A 10056-nucleotide genomic window follows, 5' to 3' on the forward strand; every position below is an offset into this window, starting at 1 on the left:
AGGAATTATCCAAAGATTGGGCATGTGAGTGTTAAGCTTATTGCAAGCATGTCTTGAAGAATAAGATTGTGTGATCATTCATGTCCACCTTCAAGACATCATCCAAATGAAGAGAGTTGGAAAGATTCAACACACAAAGCGCACAAGATGTACCGAGGGATCAAGTGATCCCATGATATGGTAAGCATTGTCCATTACGCTTTGTGTGCTAACCCATGGTCTTTATGAGAGTTCTTTGTGGGGTTAGGTTACGGTGTGCAAGTTCAAGTGATGTATCACGAAGAGATCAAGTGCTTGAAGCTTGCCGTCCATTGTGGTGACAATGGACTTGTGAAGATGCGCGGAAGAGTGGCTCACCCATAGTGGAGTATGGGGGAGCAATCAACTAGTCTTCATCGAGCCAACGCAATCAAGAAAGGTGGTCCATCTTGAGGAGGAGTAGATCGTCATCATCTAGCTCAAGTGGATTTTGTGCAAGGCAAAGGTTTGCCCTTGATAGGTTTTCTATTTTACCGGTCTCATGGTAGTTGTGGGAGACCGATTTATAGGATCGATTGTCGTACTATCAAGGGGGGCTCTCGATGAGTTGCTTGATCATATCGTTCGTAGAGATCTCAAACCATTGCATCCTTGCATCATCTTTATTGGTTCTTGTTTGGTTCTTCTCCTTGTGAGGTTTGGAGCTTTTGGTCATTTTCATGACAAGCTCGAGTTCATCGAAAACGGAGTTCACATGCATCTTCTATGATGTTTTCGATATTGGAGGTTCTGCCGGTTCTTCTCTGTTGAAGGTTTCTCTCCTCTCTTGTTAGGCATACCTCCCCTGCCTCTTCTTACTATAACCAACAAGCTTGAGTTTGCTCAATTCGGAGCTCATTTGCAGAAGTTATGGCAGTTCTGGTTTTATTGTCACCCTCTGTTGTCTTCTGTGCAAAATGAAGGACTCCTAGTGTTGCTGTTCTGGGGCATGCGGTAGTACTGCTCTCCGGAGCGGTAGTACCGCAGGCCCTTGCGGTAGTACCGCTCTGTTGGAGCGGTAGTACCGTGGCCTCCGGCCAGGCGCAGCTGCTCGAGCGGTAGTAGGGGCGGATGTAATTTTTTACACCCGCGCCCTACGCGGTAGTACCGCGCCGCGAGCGCGGTAGTACCGTGGGCTCTGGCCAGGCTTAGCAGCATGAGCAGAAGTAGGGGCGGATGTAATTTTTTACATCCGCGTCCTACACGGTAGTACCGCTCTTCGTGTGCAGTAGTACCGTGCCGGAGTTTTGCGCAGGTCCTCCCTTAGCGGAAGTAGGTACAGAAGTAATTTTTTACGTCTGTGCTTTCTCTGTGCCTAGTGTTGCCTGCCTTACGGTAGTACCGTAGGGGCGCGCGGTAGTACCGCTCCGGCGGTTCTACCACTCGTTGCCCTATGCAACAGGCCTTCATCTGGCTAGAGCTGTACATGCGGTAGTACCGCAACCTGCAGCGGTAGTACCGCAGCCAACCACGGTAGTACCGCAGCTCCCTGCAGTAGTACCGCGTTGTGCGGGCTGAGTGAGGGGATAACGGTTGGTTTTTCTCCCCACCTATAAAAGGGGGTCTTCTTCCCCATTGAGACTTAATCCTTTGAGCTCGTGTTCTTCCCCCATTGTTGACCTTCTTCGAGCTTGCTAACTCTCAATCCCTCCATGGATTCTTGCTAGTTTTTGAGGGAAAAGAGAGAGGAGATCTAGATCCACGTTTCCACCAATCACTTTCTCCTCTAAGTGAGGGGAACCCCTTGGATCTAGGTCTTGGAGTTCTTCGTGTTCTTCTTTCGTTCTTCCTCTCATTTTCCTCCCTAGCATTAGTTGCTTTGGTGGGATTTGGGAGAGAAGGACTTGGGCACTCCGTGTGCCCTTGCCATTGCATTTGGTGCATCGGTTTGAGTTCTTCACGGTGATACGTGGAAGTGAAGTTTGAGAAGCTTATTACTCTTGGGTGTTTGGGCAACCTAGAGCTTGTTCCTCTTGGGTGCCTTGGTGCCCTAGACGGTTGGTGGTGTTCGGAGCTCAATCATTGTGGTGTAAAGCTCCGGGCAAGCGTCGGGGTCTCCAATTAGGTTGTGGAGATCGCCCCGAGCAATTTGATGGGTACCGGTGACCGCCCCCAAGGGTTGCCAAAGTGTACGGGTTCGGTGACCGCCCCAAGGGTCGCCATTTGTACGGGTTCGGTGACCGCCCTCAAGGGTCCCTTAGTGGAATCACGGCATCTTGCATTGTGCGAGGGCGTGAGGAGATTATGGTGGCCCTAGTGGCTTCTGTTGGGGAACGTAGCAGAAATTCAAAATTTTCCTACGTGTCACCAAGATCTATCTATGGAGAGACCAGCAACGAGTAGAAAGAGAGTGCATCTACATACCCTTGTAGATCGCTAAGCGGAAGCGTTCAAGTGAACGGGGTTGATGGAGTCGTACTCGTCGTGATTCAAATCACCGATGATCCTAGTGCCGAACGGACGGCACCTCCGCGTTCAACACACGTACAGCCCGGTGACGTCTCCCACGCCTTGATCCAGCAAGGAGAGAGGGAGAGGTTGAGGCAGACTCCATACAACAACAGCACAACGGCGTGGTGGTGGTGGAGGAGCGTGGCAATCCAGCAGGGCTTCGCCAAGCACCATGGGAGAGGAGGAGTAGGAAGAGAGGTAGGGCTGTGCCAGAACTTCGTGTGTAGCTCCCATGCGCCTCCCCACTATATATAGGGGTGGAGGGGCTGGTTTCTTGCCCTCCAAGTCCATTGGGGCGTTGGCCAAGGTGGGAGGAAAGAAATCTCATTATTTCCTTCCCCACCGATTGTTATCCCCCCTTTTTAGGGATCTTGATCTTATCCCTTCGGGATATGATCTTATTCCTTCTAAGGGGGGATCTTGGTGCGCCTTGACCAGGGGTGTGGGGCCTTGACCCCACTACCCACGTCCATGTGGGTCCCCCCATGCAGGTGGGCCCCACTCCGGAACCTTCTAGAACCTTCCCGGTACAATACCGAAAAATCCTGAACATTTTCCGGTGGCCAAAATAGGACTTCCCATATATAAATCTTTACCTTCGGACTATTCCGGAACTCCTCGTGACGTCCGGGATCTCATCCGGGACTCCGAACAACATTCGGTAACCACATACAAACTTCCTTTATAACCCTAGCGTCATCGAACCTTAAGTGTGTAGACCCTACGGGTTCGGGAGACATGTAGACATGACCGAGACGTTCTCCGGTCAATAACCAACAGCGGGATCTGGATACCCATGATGGCTCCCACATGTTCCACGACGATCTCATCGGATGAACCACGATGTCAAGGACTTAATCAATCCCGTATTCAATTCCCTTTGTCTATCGGTATGTTACTTGCCCGAGATTCGATCGTCGGTATCCAATACCTTGTTCAATCTCGTTATCGGCAAGTCACTTTACTCGTTCCGTAACACATCATCCCGTGATCAACTCCTTGGTCACATTGCGCATATGATGATGTCCTACCGAGTGGGCCCAGAGATACCTCTCCGTTTACACGGAGTGACAAATCCCAGTCTCGATCCGCATAAAACAATAGATACTTTCGGAGATACCTGTAGTGCACCTTTATAGTCACCCAGTTACGTTGTGACGTTTGATACACCCAAAGCACTCCTACGGTATCCAGGAGTTACACGCTCTCATGGTCGAAGGAAGAGATACTTGACATTGGCAAATCTCTAGCAAATGAACTACACGATCTTTTGTGCTAGTCTTAGGATTGGGTCTTGTCCATCACATCATTCTCCTAATGATGTGATCCCGTTATCAACGACATCCAATGTCCATAGCCAGGAAACCATGACTATCTGTTGATCACAACGAGCTAGTCAACTAGAGGCTCACTAGGGACATATTGTGGTCTATGTATTCACACGTGTATTACGATTTCCGGATAATACAGTTATAGCATGAATAAAAGACAATTATCATGAACAAGGAAATATAATAATAATACTTTTATTATTGCCTCTAGGGCATATTTCCAACAGTCTCCCACTTGCACTAGAGTCAATAATCTAGTTCACACCGCCATGTGATTAACACTCACAGGTCACATCGCCATGTGACTAATACCCAAGAGTTTACTAGAGTCAGTAGTCTAGTTCACATCACTATGTGATTAACACTCAATGAGTTTTATGTTTGATCATGTTGCTTGTGAGAGAGGTTTTAGTCAACGGGTCTGAACCTTTCAGATCCGTGTGTGCTTTACAAATCTCTATGTCATCTCCTAGATGCAGCTACCACGCTCTATTTGGAGCTATTTCAAACAACTGTTCTACTTGGAGCTATTCTAAATTATTGCTCCATTATATGTATCCGGTCTCTCTACTCAGAGCTATCCGGATAGGTGTCAAGCTTGCATCGTCGTAACCTTTACGACGAACTCTTTTACCACCTCCATAATCGAGAAAATTCCTTAGTCCACTAGTTACTAAGGATAACTTTGACCGCTGTCCTGTGAGCCATTCTTGGATCACTCTTGTACCCCTTGACTGACTCATGGCAAGGCACACTTCAGGTGCGGTACACAGCATAGCATACTGAAGAGCCTAAGTCTTAAGCATAGGGGACGACCTTCGTCCTTTCTCTCTATTCTGCCGTGGTCGAGCTTTAAGTCTTAACTTCGTACCTTACAACTCAGGCAAGAACTCCTTCTTTGACTGGTCCATCTTGAACACCTTCAAGATCATGTCAAGGTATGTGCTCATTTGAAAGTATTATTAAGCATTTTGATCTATCCTTATAGATCTTGATGCTCAATGTTCAAGTAGCTTAATCCAGGCTTTCCATTGAAAAACACTTTCAAAATAACCCTATATGCTTTCCAGAAATTCTACGTCATTTCTGATCAACAATATGTCAACAACATATACTCATCAGAAATTCTATAGTGCTCCCACTCACTTCTTTGGAAATACAAGTTTCTCATAAACTTTGTACAAACCCAAAATTTTTGATCATCATCAAAGCATACATTCCAACTCCGAGATGCTCACTCCAGTCCTTAGAAGGATTGCTGGAGCTTTGCATACTTATTAGCATCTTTCGGAAATGACAAAACCTTCCGGTTGTATCACATACAACCTTTCCTCATTAAAATCATTGAGGAAACAATGTTTTGACATCCTATCTGCAAGATTTCATAAATAATGCAGTAATCGCTAATATAATTCCAACAGACTCTTAGCATCGCTACGAGTGAGAAAATCTCATCGTAGTCAACTCCTTGAACTTGTCGGAAAACATCTTAACGTCAAGTCGAGCTTTCTTAATGGTGACATTTACCATCATTGTCCGTCTTCCTTTTGAAATCCATCTGTACTCATTAGCCTTACGACCATCGAGCCGTTCTGCCAAAGTCTACACTTTGTTTTCATACATGGATCCTCTCTCGGATTTTATGGCCTCAAGCCATTTATCGGAATCCGGGCCCACCATCGCTTCTCCATAGCTCGTAGGTTCATTGTTGTATAGCAACATGACCTTCAAGACAGGATTACATACCACTCTGAAGTAGTACGCATCCTTGTCATCCTACGAGGTTTGGGAGTGACTTGATCCAAAGTTTCATGATCAGTATCATAAGCTTCCACTTCAATTGGTGTAGGTGCCACAGGAACAACTCCCTGTGCCCTGTCACACACTAGTTGAAGAGACGGTTCAATAACCTCATCAAGTCTCCACCATCCTCCCACTCAATTCTTTCGAGAGAAACTTTTCCTCGAGAAAGGACCCGATTCTAGAAACAATCCATATTGCTTTCGGATCTGAATTAGGAGGTATACCCAACTGTTTTGGGTTTCCTATGAAGATGCATTTTATCCGCTTTGGGTTCGAGCTTATCAACCTGAAACTTTTTCATATAAGCGTCGCAGCCCCAAACTTTTAAGAAACGACAACTTAGGTTTCTCTAAACCATAATTCATACGGTGTCATCTCATCGGAATTACATGGTGCCCTATTTAAAGTGAATGTGGTTGTCTCTAATGCCTAACCCATGAACGATAGTGGTAATTCGATAAGAGACATCATGGTACGCACCATATCCAATAGGGTGCAACTATGATGTTCGGACACACCATCACATTATGGTGTTCCAGGTGGTATTAATTGCGAAACAATTTCCATAATGTCTTAATTGTGTGCCAAAACTCGTAACTCAGATATTCATCTCTATGATCATATCATAGACATTTTATCCTCTTGTCACAATGATCTGCTACTTCACTCTGAAATTACTTGAACCATTCAATAATTCAGACTTGTGTTTCATCAAGTAAATATACTAACATTTAGTCGAATCATCTGTGAAGTAAGAACATAATGATATTCACTGCATGTCTCAGCACTCATTCAACTGCACACATCAAAATGTGTTACTTCCAACAAGTTGCTATCTTGTTCCATCTTACTGAAAATGAGGCTTTTCAGTCATCTTGCCCATGTGGTATGATTTGCGTATCTCAAGTGATTCAAAATCAAGTGAGTCTGAACGATCCATTTGCATGGAGTTTCTTCATGCATATACACCAATAGACATGGTCCGCATGTCTCAAACTTTTCAAAAACGAGTGAGTCCAAAGATCCATCAACATGGAGCTTCTTCATGCGTTTTATACCATTATGATTTACATGGCAGTGCCACAAGTAAGTGGTACTATCATTACTATCTTATATCTTTTGGCATGAAAATGTGTATCACTACAACCGAGATTCAATAAACCATTCCTTTAGGTGCAAGACCATTGAAGGTATTATTCAAAAATAGAGTAACCATTATTCTCCTTAAATGAATAACCGTATTGCGATAGACATAATCCAATCATGTCTATGCTCAACGCAAACACCAATCTCGGTGGTAGAGGGAGCGTGCGATGCTTGATCATATCAACCTTGGAAACACTTCCAACATATATCGTCAGCTCACCTTTAGCTAGTCTCCGTTTATTCCGTAGCTTTTATTTCGAGTTACTAACACTTAGCAACCGAACCGGTATCCAATACCCTGGTGCTACTAGGAGTACTAGTAAAGTACACATTAACATAATGTATATCCAATATACTTCTATCGACCTTGCCAGCCTTCTCATCTACCAAGTATCTAGGGTAATGCTGCTCCAGTGGTTGTTCCCCTTATTACAGAAGCACTTAGTCTCGGGTTTGGGTTCAACCTTGGGTTTCTTCACTAGAGCAGCAGCTAAATTGCCGTTTCATGAAGTATCCCTTTGTTCCCTTGCCCTTCTTGAAACTAGTGATTTCACCAACCATCAACAATTGATGCTCCTTCTTGATTTCTACTTTCACGGTGTCAAACATCATGAATATTTCAAGGATCATCATATCTATCCCTGATATGTTATAGTTAATCACGAAGCTCTAGCAGCTTGGTGGCAATGACTTTGGGGAAACATCACTATCTCATCTGGAGGATCAACTCCCACTCGATTCAAGTGATTGTTGTGCTCAGACAATCTGAGCACAAGCTCAACGATTGAGCTTTTCTCCCTTAGTTTGCAGGCTAAGAAAATCGTCGGAGGTCTTATACCTCTTGACGTGGGCACGAGCCTGAAATCCCAATTTCAGCCCTCGAAACATCTCATATGTTCCGCGACGTTTCGAAAACGTCTTTGGTGCCTCTACTTAAACCATTTAATTGAACTATCACGTAGTTATCAAAACGTGTATGTCCGATGTTCGCAACATCGACAAACGACGTTGGGGTTCAGCACACTGAGCGGTGCATTAAGGACATAAGCTTTCTACTGATCGCATAATCGCTACTATCAACTTTCAACTATATTTCCTCTAGGAACATATCTAAACAGTGGAACTAAAGCGCGAGCTTACGACATAATTTGCAAAAGGTCTTTTGACTATGTTCAGGATAATTAAGTTCATCTTATGAACTCCCACTTAGATAGACATCCCTCTGGTCATCTAAGTGATCACATGATCCGAGTCAACTAGGCCGTGTCCAATCATCACGTGAGACGGACTAGTCATCATCGGTGAACATCTTCATGTTGATCGTATCTACCATACGACTCATGCTCGACCTTTCGGTCTCCGTGTTCCGAGGCCATGTCTGCACATGCTAGGCTCGTCAAGTTAACCCTAAGTGTTTTCGCTGTGTAAAACTGTCTTACACCCGTTGTATGTGAACGTAAGAATCCATCACACCCGATCATCACGTGGTGCTTAGAAGCGACGAACTGTAGCAACGGTGCACAGTTAGGGGAGAACACTTCTTGAAATTTTGTAAGGGATCATCTTATTTACTACCGTCGTCCTAAGCAAACAAGATGCATAAACATGATAAACATCACATGCAATCAAATAGTGACATGATATGGCCAATATCATTTTGCTCCTTTTGATCTTCATCTTCGGGGCTCCATGATCATCATTGTCACCGGCATGACACCATGATCTCCATCATCGTGTCTTCATGAAGTTGTCACGCCAACGACTACTTCTACTTCTATGACTAACGCGTTTAGCAATAAAGTAAAGTAGTTTACATGGCGTTCTTCAATGACACGCAGGTCATACAATAAATAAAGACAACTCCTATGGCTCCTGCCGGTTGTCATACTCATCGACATGCAAGTCGTGAATCCTATTACAAGAACATGATCAATCTCATACATCACATATCATTCATCACATTCTTCTTGGCCATATCACATCACATAGCATACCCTGCAAAAACAAGTTAGACGTCCTCTAATTGTTGTTGCATGTTTTACGTGGCTGCTATGGGTTTCTAGCAAGAACGTTTCTTACCTACGCAAGACCACAACGTGATATGCCAATTGCTATTTACCCTTCATAAGGACCCTTTTCATCGAATCCGTTCCGACTAAAGTGGGAGAGACTGGCACCCGCTAGCCACCTTATGCACCAAGTGCATGTCAATCGATGGAACCTGTCTCACGTAAGAGTACGTGTAAGGTCGGTCCGGGCCGCTTCATCCCACAATACCGTCAAAACAAGATTGGACTAGTAACGGTAAGCATATTCAACAACATCAACGCCCACAACTACTTTGTGTTCTACTCGTGCAAATAATCTACGCAATAGACCTAGCTCATGATGCCACTGTTGGGGAACGTAGCAGAAATTCAAAATTTTCCTACGTGTCACCAAGATCTATCTATGGAGAGACCAGCAACGAGTAGAAAGAGAGTGCATCTACATACCCTTGTAGATCGCTAAGCGGAAGCGTTCAAGTGAACGGGGTTGATGGAGTCGTACTCGTCGTGATTCAAATCACCGATGATCCTAGTGCCGAACGGACGGCACCTCCGCGTTCAACACACGTACAGCCCGGTGACGTCTCCCATGCCTTGATCCAGCAAGGAGAGAGGGAGAGGTTGAGGAAGACTCCATCCAACAGCAGCACAACGGCGTGGTGGTGGTGGAGGAGCGTGGCAATCCAGCAGGGCTTCGCCAAGCACCATGGGAGAGGAGGAGTAGGAAGAGAGGTAGGGCTGTGCCAGAACTTCGTGTGTAGCTCCCATGCGCCTCCCCACTATATATAGGGATGGAGGGGCTGGTTTCTTGCCCTCCAAGTCCATTGGGGCGTTGGCCAAGGTGGGAGGAAAGAAATCTCATTATTTCCTTCCCCACCGATTGTTATCCCCCCTTTTTAGGGATCTTGATCTTATCCCTTCGGGATATGATCTTATTCCTTCTAAGGGGGGATCTTGGTGCGCCTTGACCAGGGGTGTGGGGCCTTGACCCCACTACCCACGTCCATGTGGGTCCCCCCATGCAGGTGGGCCCCACTCCGGAACCTTCTAGAACCTTCCCGGTACAATACCGAAAAATCCCGAACATTTTCCGGTGGCCAAAATAGGACTTCCCATATATAAATCTTTACCTCCGGACCATTCCGGAACTCCTCGTGACATCCGGGATCTCATCCGGGACTCCGAACAACATTCGGTAACCACATACAAACTTCCTTTATAACCCTAGCGTCATCGAACCTTAAGTGTGTAGACCCTAC

This window comes from Triticum dicoccoides, chromosome 6B (genome assembly GCF_002162155.2).
Source record: "Triticum dicoccoides isolate Atlit2015 ecotype Zavitan chromosome 6B, WEW_v2.0, whole genome shotgun sequence".
Lineage (NCBI taxonomy): Eukaryota > Viridiplantae > Streptophyta > Magnoliopsida > Poales > Poaceae > Triticum > Triticum dicoccoides.